The following is a 22643-nucleotide window of genomic DNA, read 5'->3' on the forward strand; positions in this document are numbered from 1 at the left end:
GGGATAGGTGAAATATGTGATGGGGATTAAGAGTCCATTTATCATGATGAGTACAGAGTAATATACAGAACTGTTGAATCACACTATACTGTAGACCTGATAGTAATGTAACACTATGTTAACTATACTGGAATTAAAATTAAAAAGTTAATTTAAAAAAAGTACAGCAAAAAATTCTGATTTCAGTGATGTTAAAATAAAAAAGATTCAATCATAAATTACCATGGACACATACACACACCAGGAAAAAAAGAGAGAGAGAGAGAGAGAGAAAGAGAAAGAGAAATTGAATATTTAATTAAAAATCTCCCCACAAAAAGAAAACTCCAGGCCTAGATGGCTTCACTGATAAGTTCTACTAACATTTAATAAAGAAATAATAATAATTCTACATGAACTTGTTCTAGAAACTGATGAGGGACAAATATTTTTTTGTACTATCCATCCTTCGAGGCCAATATCACCCTGATACCAAAACCAGACAATGATATCACAAAAAAAGAAAACTGAGATCAACTTTTTTCATGAACATAAATGTGAAGATTCATTTAAAAAAATTTAGCAAATCAAATCCAACAATATATTTGAAAAGTAATATATCACGGCGAAGTAGAGTTTTACCCAGGAAAATGATCTTTAACCTTCAAAAATAAATCAGTGTCAATCACTAAACAAAGTAAAACAGAAAAATCACATGATCATCTTGATAGACACAGAAAAGGCATTCGACAAAATTTAACATACATTCCTGATGAAACCTCTGACAAACTAAGAATATAATGGAACATTTTAAACCTAATAAAGGACATCTATGAAAAACGTACAGTGAACATCATACTCAACGGTAAAAGATCAGACAATTCTTCCCCTAATATCAGGAACGAGGCAAGGATGTCTGCTCTTATACTTCTATTAAAACATAATGCTGCAGGTTCTAAGCCAGTGCATTCAGGAAAGAGAAAAAGAAGCCATCCAGATTGGGAAGAAAAAAACAAAATGTCTTTATTCACTAAAAATATTATCATCCACGTGAAAATCAGATGCAACCTAAAAAAAACAACTAAAACTAATAAGTGACTTAACAAGATCACAAGATACAAGATGGATATATACAAAGTCAGCGTATCTCTATATACTAAAAATGAACAAAAGGAAACTGAAGTTTAAAAATGATACCATTTATTATTACATCAAAAATATAAAATGCTTAGGAATAAATCTGACAAAAGATGTAAAAGACTTGCATCCTGAAAACAACAAAATATTGCTGAGAAAAATTAAGACCTAAATAAATAAAGACCTAAATAAGACCTAAATAAATAAATAGAGATATATACAATACTCAAGAGTTGGAAACTCAGTATTTTTAAACTGTTCATTCTCCCCAAACTGATCCATAGCATCCACATAATCTCAACCAACATCCCAACAGGATTCTTTGTAGAAACTGATGAGCTGACTCTAAAATTCATATGCAAATAGAAAGGACTTAGAAAAGCCAAAACAACTTTAAAAAAGAACAAAGTTGGAATGCTAAACCTACCTGATTTTATAACTTACTCTAAAGCTACATTCCTGGCTAAAATATAGATAAATAAATTAATGCAACACAAAAGACAGTAAAGAAATAAATTCACACATATACGGACAACTGATTTTTTCATAATTTTTTTTGAATTTTTTTTAAAGATTTTATTTATTTATTTGACAGAAAGAGACAGTGAGAGAGGGAACACAAGCAAGGGGAGTGTGAGAGGAAGAACCAGGCTTCCTGCCAAGCAGGGAGCCCGATGCAGGGCTCGATCCCAGGACCCTGGGATCATGACCTGAGCCGAACGCAGACGCTTAATGGCTGAGCCACCCAGGCACCCCAAAATAATTTTTTTTGAATTTTTATTTTAAGTGGCTTCACACCCAATATGGGGCTTGAACTCACAGCCCCGAGATCAAGAGTCCCATGCTCTACCAACTGACCAGCCAGGTGCCCCCTGATTTTTTTTATAAAAGTATAAAGGCGGGGCACCTGGGTGGCTCAGTCCATTGAGCTTCTAACCTTTGGCCAAAGTCATGATCCCAGGGTCCTGGGATCCAGCCCCATATCAAGGCTCCCTACTCAGTGGGGAGTGTGCTTCTCCCTCTCCCTCTGCCACTCCCCTTGCTTGTGTTCTCTAGGAGGTTAGTGGGCAAGCATTCTGTCAAATAAATAAAGAAAAAAATCTTTTAAAAAAAAGTGTAAAGACCATGCAGTAGGGAATGGACAGCTTCTTCAAAACTGATTTTGGAAAAACTGTCCATATACAAAAAAAAAAAAAATTGTGATCTATACCTCCCACCATACTTACAAGTTAACTCAAAATGGACCATTTACCATCTAGTTTATGTTAACCATGACTTTTTATGCTTTTTATTATTTTGTTTTAATTCCAGTATAGTTAACATACAGTGTAATATTAGTTTCAGGTGTATAATATAGTGACTCAAGCATTCTATACATCATGACAAGCGTGCTCCTTATTCCCCACCACCTATTTAACCCACCCTCCCCACCTGCTTCCCCAACCACCTCCCCCCTCTGGTAACTATCAGTCTGTTCTCTAGAGTTAAGAGTCTATTTCTTGCTTTGTCTCTCTTTTCACTTTGCTCCTTTGTATTGTTTCTTAAATTCCACATACGAGTGCAATCATATGGTATTTGTCTGTCTCTGACTTACTTTGCTTAGCATTATATTCTCTAGCTCCATCCATATCATTGCAATGGCAAGATTCTATCCTTTTTTATGGTTGCATAATATCCATTATATATTATGGAGATTATATATATATATATATATATATATATACTTCTTATTTTATATATATATGTATGTATATATCTCACATCTTCTTTACCCATCGATCTATCAATGGACACCTGGGCCGCTTCCATAATTTGGCTATTGTAAATAATTATCTATGCCTCTTTAAAAAAAAAAAAAAAAAGATAGGACAGGCAGGAAGAGATTAGTGGCTTGGCTAACTACTCATGGGTTTGATTCAGATGAATACTTAGTACAGGCCCAATGTGTACCAATGTGTAATAACTGATGGTCAAACAACTGATTAAGCACTTTCAAACATGTTAACTTACTCTTAAAGGGAATAAAAATTCACTACTTTGACTTATTTTTTGCTTGCTGTATAAATCCTCAGGGAAATAACATCAACACCGGTTTCCCTTTACTACAAGAAAAAGAAATCAACATCTGAGGGAAGGAAATATACAAAAAATATTTAAAACGCGGTACAAAATTAATTAAGAGATAATATACTGCCAACACCCGTGTCCACAATGCTGGGGATACGAAGGTGTTCTTCTAATATAACATATCCAGCCTATAAGTCAATGGTCTTCATTAAGAAGTGGGGAAATCTGTAAGGAGAAAAGAATTTTTTCTGGCATATAACTTAAAATCTTAATTAAATCAGGAGTGTCTGGCTGGCCACAACCAAAAATCACCCTGAGAAGTGAAACAGTTATGGGTTATATGAGAGCATGAAATGTGGTTTTTCTTCCCACATGAATGGTTACTGTACATGTCAATGCCGCATACCGGGGCCTACGTGGTAGAAGTGCTAAGAAAAAGGAAAAGGTTAAAGAGTAAGCCATTTCTCAAGTTTTAGAAGAGGCTAAGTTAATAGTTAAATTGATCTTGTGCTACTTGTTACCAGATAACAAAAACATCTTTCTTAAGAACAGCCAACTAAAGGATCACCTCATGCTAGGTGAATAAAATGCAAAATGATTTGAACTGCCCCAATCAATCTCTCTAGGGGTAGAAAGAGGACAGACTAGTTAGTATCGCAGCTAACCCTTGAACAATGTGGGGGTCGGGGCGCTGCCACCCCACATAGTCAAAAACCCACCTAGAACTTTTGATTCCCCCAAAACTTAACTACTAACAGCCCAACAGAAGCCTTACCAATTACATAAACAGCTGATCAACACATGTTTTGCATATCATCTTATCGTATACTATATTCTTACAATAAAGTATTCTAGAGAAAAAATGTTATCAGGATAATCATAAGGAAGGAAAAATTCATTTATAGTACTGTATTGTATTCATGAAAAATTATTGCGTATAAGTGGACCCATGGAGTTCAAACCTGTGTTGGCCAAGGGTCAACTGTAGTTGATATTTAACCACAAGGCTAGCTTAGCCAGAGATCCAAGCTTCTCACAAACTAAATACATAAGGTCCAAAAGCCGAAGATGATGCAGTTTGATGTGTATGAATTCTACAAATGCAGGGTAGCCTGCAGAATGCCACTCAAACATCTTTGGGGTCAGTCAACATATACTAATCTCTCAACATCATCAGTAAGATCTAGAATGGTTTTCTTACATATCCTGATGTTTTCCTTCTACTTCCCACCACAATGCTTTTCTGTTTCATTTCACTTTTCCGCTTGCCCTAGTTTTAACAGTTAAATTAAAAAAAAAAAAAAAAATCCCAACTCTAATGCTGAAACCAGAAGACATACATTTCTTTAGACAACCACAATGCATACTGCTTTGGAAATTTTGTCTTTAATCTCCGGAAGAAATTTTCAGAATTCATACATTTATCTTAATAAGTCAGTCCACAAAAGACAAAGTCAAGAAAAACACTTATGCATTTATTTTGATTAGGAAAAATTCTCACATATTAACAATAAGAAAACAAACCACACGCAACCCTCCATCTCTGATGACAAAGCCAGAGGGAGACCTTAATGGTGGCAGCTCATAAATCCTAGCCCCAGATCACAAATACAGCTGCAAGAAAACTCTCCCAAGAAAAATATATGGCATTAGAAAAACCACAAGGGAGATTAGTGAGAAACTAAGAGCATATCTATCATTCAACAACTTTTCAAAGAGTATTTTTCACAGTTTATTTACCTTAGACTGTTCCAAAGTAATTAGGTAACCCGAGGATGAAGCCCTGGAAAATAGAGACCCATCTCTTATATTCCTCTTATGTCTCTATAATCCCAGCAGGGTTTGGGACATATGGAATGTACATAAAACATTTACCAAAGGAAGAGAGTGCATCTAGAAGAGGCCCGGAAACCCAGTATAGTGACCACTTCATCCCAATGACTGCTGAGCAGTCCCATTGAGGTGACATGACACTACTTCTCATAAATTTCATTTACTCTGTATAAATGACGTAGAGGGAAGGTTTTTCCAAAACTAGAAGAATCAACACATTTGCCCCAAAATTTACTTTCTTCAAAATTAGAAAACTAAAAACTGACATGTCTGAGATCATGAGTTAGTGGTTGGGTAAAGAAAAACTGGAAATCATTTCATTAGGGGCGCCTGGGTGGCACAGTCAGTTAAGCAGCCAATTTTTGGTTTCAGCTCAGGTTGTGATTTCAGGGTCGTGGGATCAAGCCCCATGTTGCACTCCTTGCTCAGCACGGAGCCTGCTTCAGATTCTCTCTCCCTCTGACCCTCCCGATTGGGCTCTCTCTACTATAAATAAATAAATCTTTTTTTAAAAAAAGGAAATAATTTCATTACATTCCTTTACTACAGATTATTCATAAGAAACAGATTTCCATGATTTCCATTTGAAAGATCTAAAATTACAATTCTCAGGTAGCTGCCAACAGGTATGGTCCCCAAACAAAGAGGTGTGACCATTTCATACTAATCTGTTCTTGGCGAAAGGCTTTTATCATCTGCTAAAAACCGTAAGCACGAGCCCAGTACACTTAAGGTTTTTCAATCTAATGCACCCACTGGGAACTACAGTAGACTCATAACCATATGCACATCATAATTTTACCAAAGTGAGTCATTACTGCAAAGCAGGAATCTGAGGTCTTGTTCTTTGTACTTATTACATATTTAAGTGCAAGTCCACCTAAACTAGTCACACGACCAAAGTCAAGGTAATTCGTGATTTTTTGAAATCTACTTTTAACACTTTGAAGCAAAAGGGCATTTTAAGCCTTCCAGCACTTGTAACTTTCTTCACACATATCATAGCTACCCACAATTAGAAGCATCCCCCATTGGCATTCTGGGTCAACCAGAGAAACTGAGGGTCAAAGGTGGTCAAAAATTCAGGGAAGGACAGACAACCTGTGAGCAGCAAATCAGAATCCATAGCCCAAGGCTCCTGGGGCGCCTGGGTGGCTCAGTTGTTAAGCGTCTGCCTTTGGCTCAGGGCGTGATCCCGGCGTTCTGGGATCGAGTCCCATGTCAGGCTCCTCCGCTGGAAGCCTGCTTCTTCCTCTCCCACTCCCCCTGCCTGTGTTCCCTCTCTCGCTGGCTGTCTCTATCTCTGTGGAATAATAAATAAAATCTTTAAAAAAAAAAAAAAAAAAAGCATAGCCCAAGGCTCCTGACTCTCAGGCTATTTCTCCAATTAAGTATCTAAATGGCCTAAACAACACAAGAGCAAACACTGACATCCAGCTCTTCACTGAATATATTCACAATGAAACTGCCCCTTTTCTTCTCCTTTGCTGTAGTACTTAAAATACCTCTGTATGGAAATGCAACGCCATGGCCCTAAAACAACGTGAAGATAGCTTCCTCTTGTTGAGCTGCCAACAGGTGACACCCAGGAGGAATCATTTCACTGTCCTCAATGAAGATCCCCGTAATTGTTGAAAAAGGAACCTAAAGAGCAATTCTTACATCAACAACCGCCATTTGCCCTCAGTTCCCTACATATCAATGCAATATTCCAGACAGTGTAAACCAACAAAGAAAACGTATAGAAGAGGCCTATCTACGTTAAAAGTGTTCAGTATACTTTCTGGCTGTGTCTCTGTCTGCATCACCACCCTTGTCTCGGACCTGACTGTCAAGGAAGGAAGACGTGTGAGGTCGTCATGTATGAGAACAGTCAAGGACCACACCTCAGGAGTATTAAGAGAAGTATTCCTTGTCTCGGCCTTTTTATCAACAGCTGTATTTCTACTCCAAGAGCAGCCTTTCAGAAGGAATGCGAAAGTAGGCAGGAAAATAGAGCGTATTTTAAAAATGACTGTTTCATTCTGCTAAAACAGTTCACTTGTGCCATAAAAGTACCTTAAGAACTATTTTAACCTGGAATATCACAACTTTGGTAAGAAATAAAGAAAACAGCTTGCTTTAAAAAAAATAAATAAATAAAACTTATTTCCACCAGAGTTTTACAAAAGGAATGTGGAAGCTGGGGCAAGTAGAAGAGCACAAAATTAAAATCCTACGATCCTGAAATCAGTTCTAAGTGCTGTTTTCTGCAACATTATCATTATCCCTGCTTTGTGCCTTGACTCACCAAGACAAGATATGGAATAATTGTGCCAAGGAGCTATAATCCTGTGTTTCCTTCAAATAAAACTTTTAGCACACTTGTGGTCACTTTTCCAGGCATCTTATTTAAAAATAAGCCAATATAAATCACATTTTTAAATCTTCACTAAGTTTATACAACTGATTAGTAATAAAAATGCCTTTGCATCAATTAAAGTTTCATTTTAATAAACTTACCAGAATGAAAAGTTCACATAATGTCTACTGTTTCTTGGTTCGAACCCCTAAAGAATTCACTCACATAGAAAGAAGCACAGTCACCTCTTCTAGAGGTGAAAAGCCCCAAAGAACTTCATACAGGCAGTCCTTGACTTACAACTCCTAAGTCTGAAAAACACTTCCATTAACAAAAGCCTCCTGTCTTCTCCAACTGCCACCCCAATATAACTGCCCAGCAACCACCATCATGAAAAAAATCTTGTGTTTTTATCACTTTTGGACTATCAACCCACAGTTTGTTCCCAGGATCCTTTAAAAGTTTGCATTTTGCTTTTCCTGCACCACATTAAATTTTACTAACTGAAAGTTTTCTCAGTTAAAAGTGTCCTTTTCAGGGATGCCTGGGTGGCTCAGTCAGTTAAGTGTCTGCCTTTGGCTCAGGTCATGGTCCCGGGTCCTGGGATTGAGTCCCACACCGGGCTCCCTTGCTCAGAGGGGAGTCCTCTCCCTCTCCCTCTGCCCGACACTCCCCTGCTTCTGTGCTTGCTCTGTCTCTCTCTGACAAATAAATAAATAATTTTTTTAAAAAGTGTCCTTTTCAAAATACAGGTTATTCTAACAGGTGGAATCAGCCATTTCTGACTTCGTAAGACCATGCTTCTCAAACGTGACTAAGATGACTCACTAAGGCAAAGAAAAGTCAGATTTACAGGGGTGGATGGAGGAAGACATCTTAAACAATAGATAAGGCTGATGTGACAGGGGTGCGCACTGGGGTCTGGGGCACTAAGAGGAAGATAGGGGAGTTCCCAAAGACATAAAAATGGGTGCACTTCTTTACCATATAGAGAAGATGAAGCTTAGCTTGTAAGGAGGTCAATGAAAACTCTTCAGGCAAGTAACATGATTCAATTTGCATGCTGTCAAAATTATGTTAGAAGGAATTTGGAGGATGGGTCGAAGAATGGGGAGATTAGAGGCCAGGTAGGAAGCTACTGTCAGAATATAACCAAGAGAAGGTGGGCCTGACCAATACAGTAGCAGAAATGGTGCAAGGTGGTAAATGGAGAGAAAAAGGGAAGAAATACATGGGACATAAATCTACAGGAGGTGCCAATATGAGTGAGGGGAAGAGAAGCAGGACTTCCAGGTTTCCGGCATGAGCAGATTTATTTATGGCTTGGATGTTCAGCACATCGTGCACACTGTAACTAAGGGAGGAAATTAAAGAGGAGGAGCAAATTTAGGGCAATTACTATAGAGTTTAATGTTGAGTTTGAAATGCTTATGGATGATTCAGGTGGGAAAAAAAAAATGTGATAAGCACCTGGGTTTATGAATCTGGAAGCTGAGAAGAAAGGTCTGGGTTTGGTCATTTAAATGTCTCCATCTAAAAGGACTGAATCAACCAGAATGTGACTTCCTCCCTGGCAGGACTTTAGTCATTTTGTTTCCTAATGCACCTAAAGTTCTGTCTGCCCATAGGAGCATATGGTGAAGAAATATTTAATGATCAGATACCATGGGGAAGTGAGGAGCATGAGAGAGGAATAAAACTTACAGTTTTTTGAGAAATTCACTGGGAAACCACCATTTCTAACAGTTGCTAAGAAAGTTAGGATTTCCAAACCCCAAAAAGCAATTTAAAAATTATCTTTTGTAAGAAAAAATAACTTGCTAACAAATTGGGAACTGATCTTTAATCTATGCCTGGCATCATTAACTATACGATCCCCATTGGTGTTTTCACTATAAATGTAAGATCTAAGTTTCCATTCAAATATTACTTTTGAGTATTTTAAAATACTTGAAGTTCTACTTGCATTGAAAATGACCGTCTACTTCCAAGTAAAGAGAAATAACAGAAAGTGAGAGATTTTTGTTTCTGCTTTGCACAGATTAGTAGAAACACCTTCACCTGTGGACAGAAATAGTACTTTCCTAAACCAAGAATTCCTAGAGCAAGAAGTTACAACTGGGTTTGTAACCACAGCACAACCATTTCTTAAAAAAATACCTGGTATTGAAGTCCATGTCCCAAAATAAGGCAGTTTTTGGAAACAATGGACATATACTAGGATTTTAATAAAATAACTAGGCCAGGTAATTTCCAATAAATTGCAGCTGAGGTGAAAATGTGGGACCGGCCAAAGCCTTTATCTGTAAAATTAAGAACCCCAGGGAACTGATAAATAACACAGCACTGTATCCAACAGTTACAGATGCCTTCAGTAGAATACTGCATTATTCTCAAAAGTTTCTTAGAAAAGCAAAGAGGAGGTCAAGAAAAATGGCATGGTGGGAAAGAAACAATTTTAAAGGACCTTAGTACATACATCTGAAGGTATTCATTCTCTAAGAGATGCTCAACCACGTCTCCCTTCAAACTGCACTGAACCCAGCAGTCTCAGCCTCCCTTACGCTAAGAGTCTGCAGAAGTCCAGGACGGCTCTCCCAAGCTGTACACACATCAGGGGCCGAGTTATCAGGGTACCTACATTCTTTCTATTATGTCAGAGTCTCTTATATACCTTTGCACACAAAGGATGCTCAGTAAATGTTTGCTGACTGAGCAAATATGTGGAGAATGAATTATAATTACGTCACTTAAAAAAGGAATAAAATTAAAATTTTTTATAAAGTCAAAATATTTTAGACAGAGGGCATGTGGGACAATAATTTACAGGACAAAGAATGCTATTCATGCTTTGATACTAAAAACAGCTTGTGCTTTATGGTAAAAAAGTAGAGCCTCACACAAATATTTGCATGTACAAGAGTGCTCAATCTATCTCACACCCACCTAGCTTCCTCCCTGTCTCTGCTGCTCGGCAGGCTGCTTTCAGATTATCACGGGAAGGTGGAAGGCTGCAGTTTCCCTGGGCCGGTTTTCCCTGGCCACACCAGCCATGGTGCAGCTATTCTGACAGGGTAGGACACTGGGAAGACAGACTGCTAATAGCTTCCAAGGGAAACAGCAGACCGCAGCCACCAGGAGGACAGAGATCTCTTGGAATAAGCTTCTGCCTCGTGTGTACGTGTTGATCAGTGACCCATTTTACATTCGTATCCACAAAGAGGGAAAGCAGAGGTCATACTGTACTGGCTTTCTTTCTTTTTTTTTTTTTGTAAGCAACTAACACTGGAATGCAACAAGAGTATGTGATTAGTAACATTATCAATCAAAAAGTAATAATTATGCCAAACTTCATTCAATTTCAATTATTAAGCACCTTCTATGTGCCAGGCAATGTGGGACAAACATGACAAACATGGGGGTAGAGAAAACGGATACAATACTTTCCTTCAGGAGAGCCTGGATTCTAGCAGAAGGTGCACACATGAAAGAAGGATACAGAAAAAAAAAATTTGTAAATTGTGCTCAGTGTTAGAAATAAAAAGGGTGGGTGTAAAGGAAAGAGGACTAAAGGCAGAACCTGGGGTGAACAATGGTCAGGGTCAGGAAGACCCCCTCTGAGCAGATGACATTTCAGCTCAGGCCCCAAACATGAGAAAAAGCCCATGATGCAAAGAGCAGAAGGAAGATGTCTTCAGGTGGAGGGAACAGCATGTGTAAGGTAACCAAGGTGGGAAAGAACTTGGTGTGTTGGAGGAAATGAAGGAAGGTCAGAGGGCAGGAGCCAGTGAGTGACAGAGGTAACGGGAGGTGGACTGCAGGAGCGGAGGTGCACAGCCAAGCACTCTAGCTCACAGGAGTCTGAATTTTAATTTGAATACACCGAGAAGCCATTAAGAAGACTTACATCTGGGAATAATACGATCAAACTGCATATTTTTAAAGGATCACACTGGCTACGGTACGGAGAACACATCGAAGGGTTTCAAGAATGAAAAAGGGGAAACATGAGAAACACATCTCAGTTTTTCAAAGAAGCAACAGCAGAGGGTTTCAAGAGTTTTACTCTCCTACGTGCAACACAAGCCTGGACCCCTCGCAGTGTAACAGAGCAACGTCCTCAGGCATTTTGAAGCGTTACGTGAGGAGAAGGGCTGTACACGGCCAACTCTAAAACGGTACAAAATGAGAAAGGTCAAAAGTGAATTATAAATAGAGTGACCATATAACCCAGTTTTCCAGGAAGTCCTGATTCATGCTTATTGTTCTAAGGTAATTATTAATAGTGCCCTCTTTCACTCTCAGAAACGTCCTACATTAGGTGATAAATTCTGGGGTCACCCCAGTTATAAACAAAAGATCATGGGAGTTTTAAGGAAAATGCATTTAATTCCGAAGGAAAAGATCATAAAAGCTTCAAGAAAGAAGCAGATCTGAAGTGGTTGCTGAGAGACAAACGTGACTACTGAAGAAGGCCATTCCAAATCAGGGGAACAGTGTGGAGAAAGCACGGGCCTGGTACAGCTAACAGCAACCACAGCTACAGCGCGCTGTTGGTGGAGAGCAGGGAGTAGGAAAGGCCGCTGGAAAGCTGTGCTGGACTGAACATTTCCTCCTGCACTAATGGGTTTATGTTTCATTTAGTTGCCTCTGGATGGTCCCTGAAATTCCTTTAATAAGAGAGTACAATGTCAATGAGTGAAACACCACTGAGCTACTCTAAGAACCCAGATAAGATGATAAGTATAAATGTTGAGTGAAAAGGGCCACCACAGTCAAGGGAGCAGAGAAGCAGGTGGAAAGGGCATCTGTAACAACTTTGAAAGCAAACTTAAGTGGTTTCCCGTGCAACTCTGGCTGGGTCGGGAAGCAAGCTCGAGACACTGTATGGAAGAGACTGAGAGGCAAACCAAAGAGCTGGGAGTCTAGCCTGAAGGCGGGCTCAAAGGCAAGAAGGGAAGGGGAAATAGGGACTGTCCAGCTGGAAGAGGAGGTGGAGAAGAGCGGGGTCAGAATCACTGGGCAAACGATATTTCAAGTCCACATCCTTCCCTTCCGATATTCCGATCCCTTCCGATATTCCAATCTATCGGTGCGTCTCCTCACCCAGCCTGCAGGAGCAAGGGAGCAGTGGGCAAATACTCCCTATGCCGTTCCCACACACGACACAACCGCACCCCTCCATGCCTCTGCCCATCCTCCCCCCTACCCTGTTCAATGCGACAAATACAGATTTAGAGTTGTCATATGCGGAGGGAAGAGGCACGTGATGATAAACTATGCAAGTGGGCTGCTTTGCTTTTTTTTTTTTTTTTTTAATTATACCACCTTTTAATCAGAAAATAGATTTTAAGAAGTTTGACACCTGCAGTCTCTATGTTGTACAGGACATCTCTCGGAAGAACTCTACTTGTAGAACTGAAACTTCGTACCAGCTCTGCTTAACTTTCAAAAAGTACCATCTGACCTTCAAGCAATGCATGCCAGGCCGGCCCATCACTCAGCTTTCTATGTTCACCTGAGAGGCGGGGGCTTTTTGCATCATCCTCTTTACTTCTCAGGGAAAACAGATGACAGTATTTTTTTTTTAATCAAAAGTCATTATTGACAGTCTTATTCATACAGTGTGATCGCTTCCTCAGTGACTGTGCAGATCATTCTGCACGCCTCTCCAGGGAACAGCTTTCCTGGGCTCACAGGATGCATTCAAAACGAAGGCTACCCACTCTGACACACCTCAGGCAACTGTTAAATCATAAGTGTAGGTTTTGCTACTTAAACAAAAATTCTTCTGAGGGCTTTCATTCTGTTTGGTTTTAGGAAGGAAAATATTTCCCTTTGAATCTGTGGAACCCAAACCAGTAATTCAAGTAGAACATTTTATTAAAGCGAAGCTTTCTTGGTAATGAAGAAAACAGTTAATGGTCTTTAGCTCCCACCAACAATACATAGCCAGTATTTTCGGATTTCATTCACACCTGCCTCCAATACTGACACTGAATACCACCAATTTTTGTAATATGGGGGATTCACAGAACTTACAAACCTTAAGAGCTCAACACCATTATGGTGCTCTCCTGAAGGAAGAAAGAAATGAGTAGGATGAATAAAAACCTCCTGTTACCATACGCATAAAAAGCTGTGTTATTTGAGAGAACTGGAAGATTTAAGGAGAGAAGAATACAACATTAAGTGTTCTTCCAAAGCTATATTCTAATAAGCTCCTGGTAAAAAGCAACCATTTTGAAAACATTATTTTTTGTAATATAATGTCTATGGCATTTAGGAAAAACATTTATTTTTGCCAGTTTGGGGAAAAAACTCAATAAATACACAGAATGTGAATATGGTCCTAGTACTGATAAAATTATTTTCACACAAAGCGTGATTTAAAAATTTTTAAGATTTGTTACAAGTTTTGCAAATACCGTACTGTTCCCTTTTCCCTTTTCCTAAAAATAAAAAATATTACCATTCAGTTCATTCAAAAGTATGACTCTCGCAGCACCTGCACTGGCGTCCCCTAAGGAAAGTGGTGTCACATTCTGGCCCCCACCCAAGGGACCCTGGCTCCACAAGTCAGAGGTGATGCCTGGGAACGTGCCTGTTAACGAAAGCCCAGGAGTTGCTCCAACACAGGTGGTCCAAAGACCACCCTCTGAGAAACATTATTCCCTATGTTCCCTATCTAGAAAATACAGCTAATTGCCTCTCAATCTAATTACAGCCAATCTCAGTCACTCAGAACCATCACCAGCAATTAGGACCTGTCCAGGTTTGTATTACATGATTTCAAGACACATGACACAAACGCTTCCTGAACAAATGCAGGTGCAGAGATCACGGAGTGACCCCCCACAACAGCGTCTGTGGAGGCAGACCAAGGGAGAAGTGGCAATTTCTGCAGAGCCGTGACCCAGGGACACAGGGAGTGTTTCAGCAGGTCACAAGGCAGGGTTCCTGAAAGACACCAGGCAGGCCCCGACAGGACTTGTCTGTGTTTGTGAGCGAGTTTGGTTTCCACTCCTTGTGTGTTTGAGTACTGGTGTGAGGATGCACACACACCCCTACGTGTGAAAAGACCCAGAGCTCCTGCAAGGACTTTGTTCTATCTGCTGGGCATAAAATGATCGACGCTTGCATCAATAGGCAATGCTCTAGAATTCATTTAGAATACCAAAATAGGTTCTTTTAAACCTCATTAGGACCCGGCAGTAACTCAAGTGCATTAAAACAGTTGGGTTCCTGTGGTAAAGCAGGTCTAATGGGACTGAGGGTTAAGTACAGCCAGGGGTATGTCATCAAGGTCCCCTCAGCCCGAGCCTCCGGGACTCTCCAAAAGCAAATATCAGTCCTACTCAAACAGCACAGAATTTAGCATGGTTTTGTCTCCGACAGTATTCCCTGAAAATATTCAAGGGAAAGCTAAAAGAATGGTAATATTGTATCTATCTTCGTATTTAATTAAAAAGAGAGGTAACAGTACTTCCAAGAGGGAGGTCATTCCTTGTTCAGCACAAGATTTCTCTGTGCAAAGCTATTTTCAGAATGGGCAATAAAACAATTCGACATGTCAACACTTACGAAAGCTACCATTTCAGAAATGCTACTGATGCTTCAGCTAACAGCTCTGAAGATGAGGTACAAATGACAATGCCACAGCTGGAGGCAGCCGTAAGAGGATCAAGAACATCACCCACCGCCAAAGTCCAATCAAGTCCACCTCTTTCCGCTTCCCTCGTTGCGCCTAGGGCCCCAATTACCCTCCACAGAACAGTATCGCAGGAAAAATCTTCTAGAAGAAAGGTTATATGCAAGACCTTGAATATAATACCTCAAAGTTCAAGAGATCAGATCATCTATTTTCTCCTGCATAGTAACTGTATGAACAGCAGAGGAAAAAGGATGATGTCCTACAAAAAACTAACAGAGAATACAAGATGTTAACAGACTTAAAATAAGAACCTCACACAGTCATACACATTTAACAAGAACCATACAAAGGTGAGCCATGGGCAGATGGCTTGGTTTCCAGCCCAGTGAGTGCACATTTGGCACTCTGGGCAGGAGGAGACAGTCAGCTCTGCCTATGAGCACATACCGAATCTTCAAATGCACCTTTGGCTTCTCCTCCTTGGAAAAAGAATTACAAATTGGGCATCAAGACATCCGACAGTTCTCAAGCAACATTTACCACAGAGAGTTGCCTGTGCCTGCCTTAAAGCCCACCCACAATTTCATTTTCAATTAGCAGCTCCTCGAAAGGCAGTAATGAAAGCAGTTGCTAAAGAGCATTCAGATGTCACTGAAAGACTGCAAACCCAAACTGTAAATAGCACATTGTGAGTCGCCTGTCACCACCATCAACTCCCACGGGAATCTCGCAACACGTGGCTATCACAGCCATCTGCTCAGCTCCCCACCACCACCACTGCAAACCACACAGCCACCCACTCGCTCCCACCTCCCACTCGTTACCTGTCATGTGCAGGCTTGTGTGGAGATGGGAGTGCTGCGAGCAGAGATTAGAAAGCAGAACACATGGGGGCTTGTTTCACGTTCTGCAGCTAAGATCTGGCCGCATACAGATAACATCGTATCATCAGAAGAGGGGAGGACTTTAAATTAAATTAGCACAAAATGCAGTTTTAAATACAGAAAGGGAGTTCTGTCAACCCCCTTCAACTGTCAAAAGTGTAGTGTGAAGGGAAAACACGCTCCCTCGGCCCTCTGCCACCCGTACCGCAGGGATTTATGGTGGACAGAGCTGAGAATCCTGTCTCTCGCTTTGTCCTTCTGACTCCCCTAACAATATATACGATTTAAATGGCCCTTGATAAAGTTCCACACACATATACATATAACATATACTTGGGATTTAGTGAATGCCACTTTGTTTTTGTTTTTGTTTTTAAGCAGAGCAGTTTCTATAGGGTCTCAGGATCACTCAAGCGGAGTTATTGTCCATTTTTTCAATGGCAGTTCCTTTTCCAGTTCAGCCTATTTTCTCTCTGTAGGTTTTGTTTTATGAGGTGGTAGTCAATGTGCTATGTCCTCTTCTAGTCGATTTTTGCTAAATTTTAATTAAAAACATATATGTCACTAGGGATAAGATTTATTACTGGCCGCATCACTCCAAACAGCTGTCTCACGGAGGCCAAGTGATGCTTATTATCACTCCTACCAACATCCAGGGCTGATGGACTATATCCCAGACAAGCTAAGGAGTCAGGAGACACAAAACGGAAATTCTAAAACTCAAGAAAGAAACTGTCATTGCCTCCAAATGCCCAAGTTAAAAAAACAAAACAAACAAACAAAAAAAAAACACTTCATGTAACTTGTTTTTATATTAGTCCCACGTTTCCCAGCACCAAACACATACCTCCAATATAATAAATACACAACTAATTTGGAACAGAGACAAGCCTGGATTGTGAGTTCCTCAAAACTAGATGGTAAAATCCATTATTTTATCCTTATTTTGAGCTAATCAAAATTCCAAGAGCGGTTATTAAGCCAATCTTTCTCCTCCCAGTTCTTTTATCATCTGGTTTTATTTCTATTTCTATTTCTGTAGTTTTAGGCAAAGGGGAAAAAATGATGTACAACTTAAATTCATCAGAAGGAAAAATAGAGGATTTTTGTTTGTAACCTTCACGTGAAAACACAATTTTTGAAAAAAGCAAATGAAATCTCAACCAACACACTAAACTTGAAATTCTGAAGTAGGAAGTAAAAACGATTTAACTGCAGGTCAATTTCTTGACACGAATTCAATGTACCTTTCGGTTATTTAACCATGATAAAAAATGTATTTATGAAAGAGCACCCAGCAAAGTTCATGTGTCTGTTCATTACTAAAGTATAATCCCTAATTGCATTAGTGTTTCAACTGCTCTGATTTCCAGAAATCTGTAGGCTCTAGAGTCAAGCTGGATAAATACCTGTGTGACTTCAGCCTAGATTTTTTTTTTTTTTTACCGGAAACTAATTAGCTGGTCTTCAGAAATATGGCTTGAACTGGATCTGTTTAATCAAAGTTGCCCATTATAAATCCTCCTTTGCAAGTTAATTTCTACTAGCAACAATGTCACAGACAAGTCCTCAGACAACCAGAGTCAGTCACACTGAAATAAAGGATCAGCTTCTGGTAGTAAATGCTCTCACCCGGAATGAGCCAGAGCAGATAGACCGCTTCAGCATAATGGCTGGAAGCACAGCTGGTGGCTTGGTCACCTGGGCCCTTCTGTTCCACCAATACAACCACTTATATTCCAAATAAGGCCAACACGCAATGGCAATACACAAGGCAGATACAACCCCCAAGAGCTCTAACAATAGCTCTAACTTTAAAGACTTGGCACTGGGATCAATCCCTCTTCCTCCTAGACATCAGGATACATTTTCGGTATCCACAATGTCAGCTACAAACCCTCCACCAAGTCTGATTCCACTGTAGCAGATTTTCAGGGAGAGGAGCAAATTTCCATTCCTTACAAGCAGTCCTCATCCCACATCAACTTGAATAAAGATTTCTAAACCACATAAAAGCCATTCTCATAAGCAAGGAGTCTACCTGCTGGGCTCCTGAAATATTCCCAAACTACTTTATTTCCCTCTCAAATGGGATCCTCCTCGAAGCAATGTCAGTAGGTTGCCTCTTTCTCGGAGAAATCCAGCCCCTAGCTCAATGGAGTTTTGTTTGTTTTTCTTGTTTGTTTGTTTTTAAACATTTTATTTATTTATTTGACAGAGAGACAGCCAGTGAGAGAGGGAACACAAGCAGGGGGAGTGGGAGAGGAAGAAGCAGGCTCCCAGGGGAGGAGCCCGATAAAGGGCTGGATCCAAGAACGCCGGGATCACGCCCTGAGCTGAAGGCAGACGCTTAACGACTGAGCCACCCAGGCACCCCATCAATGGAGTTTTGGAAATGAAAATTCAGTTAGGAGGAAGGCTCTGGGATTGATTTTGATGACCAATCCTGGTATCTGCTTGTTGGAAGAGTTCATATGGCCTAAGAATCGCTCGTACTTCACTGAAGCTTATTTCCTCTGCTTCGGTTCCTACTAGAGAGAGGAAAAGACCGGCTGATGGACTACATGGAGGTTTAGAAGCACCTATGCCCAGCCGAATCTGAGAGTTCTCTAAACTCTCTCAAGTTTTCCTCCTTCCTTCTCGATTTTTAAAACCCCTCTGGCTGTCTTTTCAACTATGAAGTAGTAAAATTTTAAATCTTCTCCCATGGTCTAGAAGTGAGACATAATGAAAGAAAACTCAATGCCCTAGGAAGGGTTAAGTTTTCCCAAAATGCTTCTGAGGAAGTCCTCTGGTGGCTCCAAGGTTTGGCAGCGTGTCATGTCATTGTGTCCTTCTGAAGCTGCACCAAGACTTAGTCTTGCAGTTAGAGAATAAGGCTCCTGACAGGGTCGGCCTGCACAGCCTCTGTTTTGGTTTCCCACCCCCGAGTCTAAGTAGAGACAGGGGGGGGGGGGGGGGTGGCCCTACCACATCCTTATTAGTACAAGCTAAAACTTTCTAAACATCATGTCTGAATGCTCACAGCATGAGCAAATAGTTCTGTGTAAGACAAATACAAGAAGCCTGGGGGGTCAGAAAGACAGGCATTCTTTCATAAAAGTTAACTTGTTCCTTTCTTCATTTTTAAAACCCCCTTTGGAAATTAAGGAGAATGTTCAAACTTGCCATATAAAAAAGTGCAACCATTTTAAAAGACAGCTGCCAGCTCAGCATCTTCTAAGTCAGGATATATTTATACTTAAAAACATAATCCAACAAATGAGTTCCACTGGGGTGGTTAAGTGCCAGTTTAAAAGCCTTCTTTTCCCAGTATGAGAAAACACCAGGAGAACTGAGGTTTTTGATCATCAGGCAAAAGAAAGAAAAGGCAACTTGGTTTTAGAACTACACATCTCTCTTATAAAAGTATATAATTGTACTCTCACAGTAAAAAGATTAGTTGCCTTCAACGGATTCTCAGAAAAAAAAAAAAAATCATATTATTTCCTCTCCACGAAGGAGTAACATCTTCCCATAATTACAGGAAAGGTGTGTATTAAGGTGCCTGCCCAGGAAGTACCATTTCCTAATAAGATGCAAACCTAATCCACTCTCACCGAGTCAAAAATAAAGACTACATTTTCACCTCCTACGGCCCTCTTTCCTCTAGTTCTTCCGATTATACCTCCCTCAATAAGAGGCACTAAGCAAAAATCCATTAATAGAAATTCTCCTCAAGGACACTCTCATCTCAAGGCCCCCTCCCAGCTAAGCTGGTCAGATTCAGCTACTTTGTCTCCTACGAGCAAAGATAAGGGAAACAGTAGTTGTGATGTGTTCAGGTATCTGGCATGACTGGAAAGCAACGCCCAATACTGTTAGCACAAGCTTCTGAACACCCACTGTGGCCCTCCAACACTTGTGTGTCCCCTTTTACCAATGATCACACAACAGATGGCACTCGTCCAGGCAACACACATGTAGCCATGCCTTTCCCTCACACTTCTCTCCTTTAAATGTCTTCACAGAAACTATCAATTACAGAATCCAAACCAAAATTATGCTTAGGCCTACAGCAGTCTTCCTTCACAGAGCTTGAAAACGCTATGTAATCTCTGTGTTGGTCATAAATTTAAAGAACCATTGAAACTCAGAGAGAGGAGCCCGAGAAATCACCTAGACCAAACCCCTCATTTTCCAGATGGGCAGCAATGGACAGTGATTTGCTCAGGGTTTCAAATCAGTACATGTGATTCTAGGAAGACTACGGATGAAAAGTAGTAGAGCTTTATTTCAGTTATCATCTTCTGCTTCCCTTCCTACTAGAAAAATAACACTTGATTTGGGGAGTATATTTTGGCATCAACACTGAAGATAAGAAAAACACCACTTGTTTTGAAAACTCTCACATACACCAAAAAGGTACAACTCATTCTTTCCTTCTCCATGATTCATGAGGAGTGAGTCAAAAAAATTGCTTTTCAAATATTTTGCCTAAACTAAGGATAGCTTTGATTTCAAATACCATTTGTAGCAGAAGGTTAACCATTAGGACCAAAAACTACTTGAATTTGAGACCTACAAGTCCTCGCCTTCCTTTATGATCACGAGAGGACAAGGTAGAAAGAATAATTTTGAGGACAGAGAATGGAAAAGTCAGACCAGGTCTGGGAGTAAGAGAGTCAAGGATGAGGAACCACACTTTAGTGTAGACTCAGAATTAAATTGGTTTCTTGCCTGAAAGGGTAGGAAGCCTTCCTCCTACCCTGTTGGGAGGGAGGGCCTGGGGGAGAGATGATGGTTACACTGCAACCTCTCTCCATGGGTAATAATTACCTTTCTCACGGATCTCATGCAGAGAGGCATGGGTTGGGAGCCACAAATACCACAGGAACATCACCTTTTATAGAACCTAGCCCTTCCTCCCTCACTCCACTCTCTTTCCCGAAACAGGTTTTTTTGTTAAAAAAAGAAAGAAAGAAAAGAAAAGAAAGAAGAAAAGAAAAAGAAAAGAAAGAAATCTTCATACAAATGTGGCTGCTTTCAAACTGTCCAGCTCTTTCTCTGCTCTCTGCACAGAGAGCTACCAGGCACCTGGTAGTTTATCCTGTTTCTTTCTATGCTTCATTGGTCATATCTATGACCAAAGTCACCCCCTATGACCAAACTACTCACAAAGTTCCTAGAAATACTTGGAGACACCTGCAACCTATGACCTGGAGTTCTCTTTCTCTTCATGCCCAATCCTTATCTCAAACAAGGGCGGCAGAATATACAGGGAAAATAGAGCAATACAAAGACACCGGGGTCTAAATCCTGGCTCTGTACCTCATTGCTAAGTGGCCTGAGACAAGTCACTTTAACTGTCTGACCTCAAGTTTCCCCATCTGGAAAGTCAACATCATATTACCTACTACCCAGGATGACTGTGAAAATTACAGATGATATAAACTCCCTTGTTAATGACTGTAACATGGTATGCATTAGACAAATGTTAATGATTACTATTAGAACTCCAATCTGGCATTTCCTTTCAGGACATAAAAGTACCTTCAGAAAACCAGTCCTGTGTGTCAGATGTGGGGACACTTCCCTGAGATCCTTCTGTATCCATGCTGACATCCATCACTCTAGATGCCTTCCTGGGAATATATCCCCCATTACTCATCACGTTGAACTAACACTCCATATCTTATTAGAGGCTAGCTCATACTGAGGTTTTGGGTCCTTCCAATTTTTTCACTAAAAATCATCACCACAAATACACCTTTGACGCTTTATAAGAATGATTTCCAACCTGGCCTGGCCATTATCAAGTAGAAAATCTTAGACCACATGGGACGCCTGGGTGGCTCAGTCAGTTAAGCATCTGCCTTCGGCTCAGGTCATGATCCCAGGGTCCTGGGATCGAGTTCCGCATTGGGCTCCCTGCTCAGCAGGGAGCCTGCTTCTCCCTCTCTCGCTCCCCCTGCTTGTGCTTTCTCTCTCTCAAGGAAGGAAGGAATGAAGGAAGGGAGGGAGGGAGGAAAAGAGAGAAAGAAAGAAAGAAAATCTAAGATCACAGAGTTCTGTGGCTTGCCCCTAGAGATTCTGGTTCATTAGGTCCTAAGGAGGGGCCAGAATTTGTGTTTAATAATGCTCATGATAGGATTACTAATGATCTGTGAACTTCTGGAACCACTGTTTTGTATGATCCCAGATTTCTCCCTCTGCACAGCAACATCTGTAACCTGGAAATTACCTGTTCAACTTCTAATTAGCAGCACCTGCTCTGTGAACCACACTCTCTTCCTCTGCTTCCTTCAAGTGATAGTCATTCCCACCCAGTGGTCCCGCCAAAAACAAACAAAACACACCCAGGACACAGGTAACTCAGCAGGCACTAAAGCCTCTGGATTTGAGCAGAAAAAAATTGCTATAAACAGCTTCGTTTCTCATTATTAATCTATCTCATGTGGGGATTTCCACAGGCAGAAAGGCTCCCAAATGCCAAGAGCTGTATTTTCTTGTGGATCACTGGAACCTAATTATTAACAGACCAGTAAGCCCTACTACCAGACTTTCATACAATCAGCAGATCGCAAAGACAGTCTTGAATTACTGACTACAGAGAACAACGAAGAACTGAAAGGCAAATTCATTTCTTCACCACTGGTGAAATATAAATATAAATCTTATGCAAGGCACCACCTGCTTGCAGACAACCATTTTTAGCACCTCAGAACCCTGAGATCCACAGTGAACGCGATCACACCTGCCCGTTCCA

At 40.4% G+C, this 22643-nt stretch overlaps 1 protein-coding gene across 3 annotated transcripts in view; it reads right to left on the reverse strand.

Annotated features, from left to right (window-relative positions):
* Positions 1-22643, reverse strand: part of AUTS2 (activator of transcription and developmental regulator AUTS2) — a 1104663-nt gene that overhangs the window by 812397 nt on the left and 269623 nt on the right. The gene's annotated exons all lie outside the window — the stretch shown is intronic.

This window comes from Ursus arctos, unplaced genomic scaffold (genome assembly GCF_023065955.2).
Source record: "Ursus arctos isolate Adak ecotype North America unplaced genomic scaffold, UrsArc2.0 scaffold_2, whole genome shotgun sequence".
NCBI classification, from domain to species: domain Eukaryota; kingdom Metazoa; phylum Chordata; class Mammalia; order Carnivora; family Ursidae; genus Ursus; species Ursus arctos.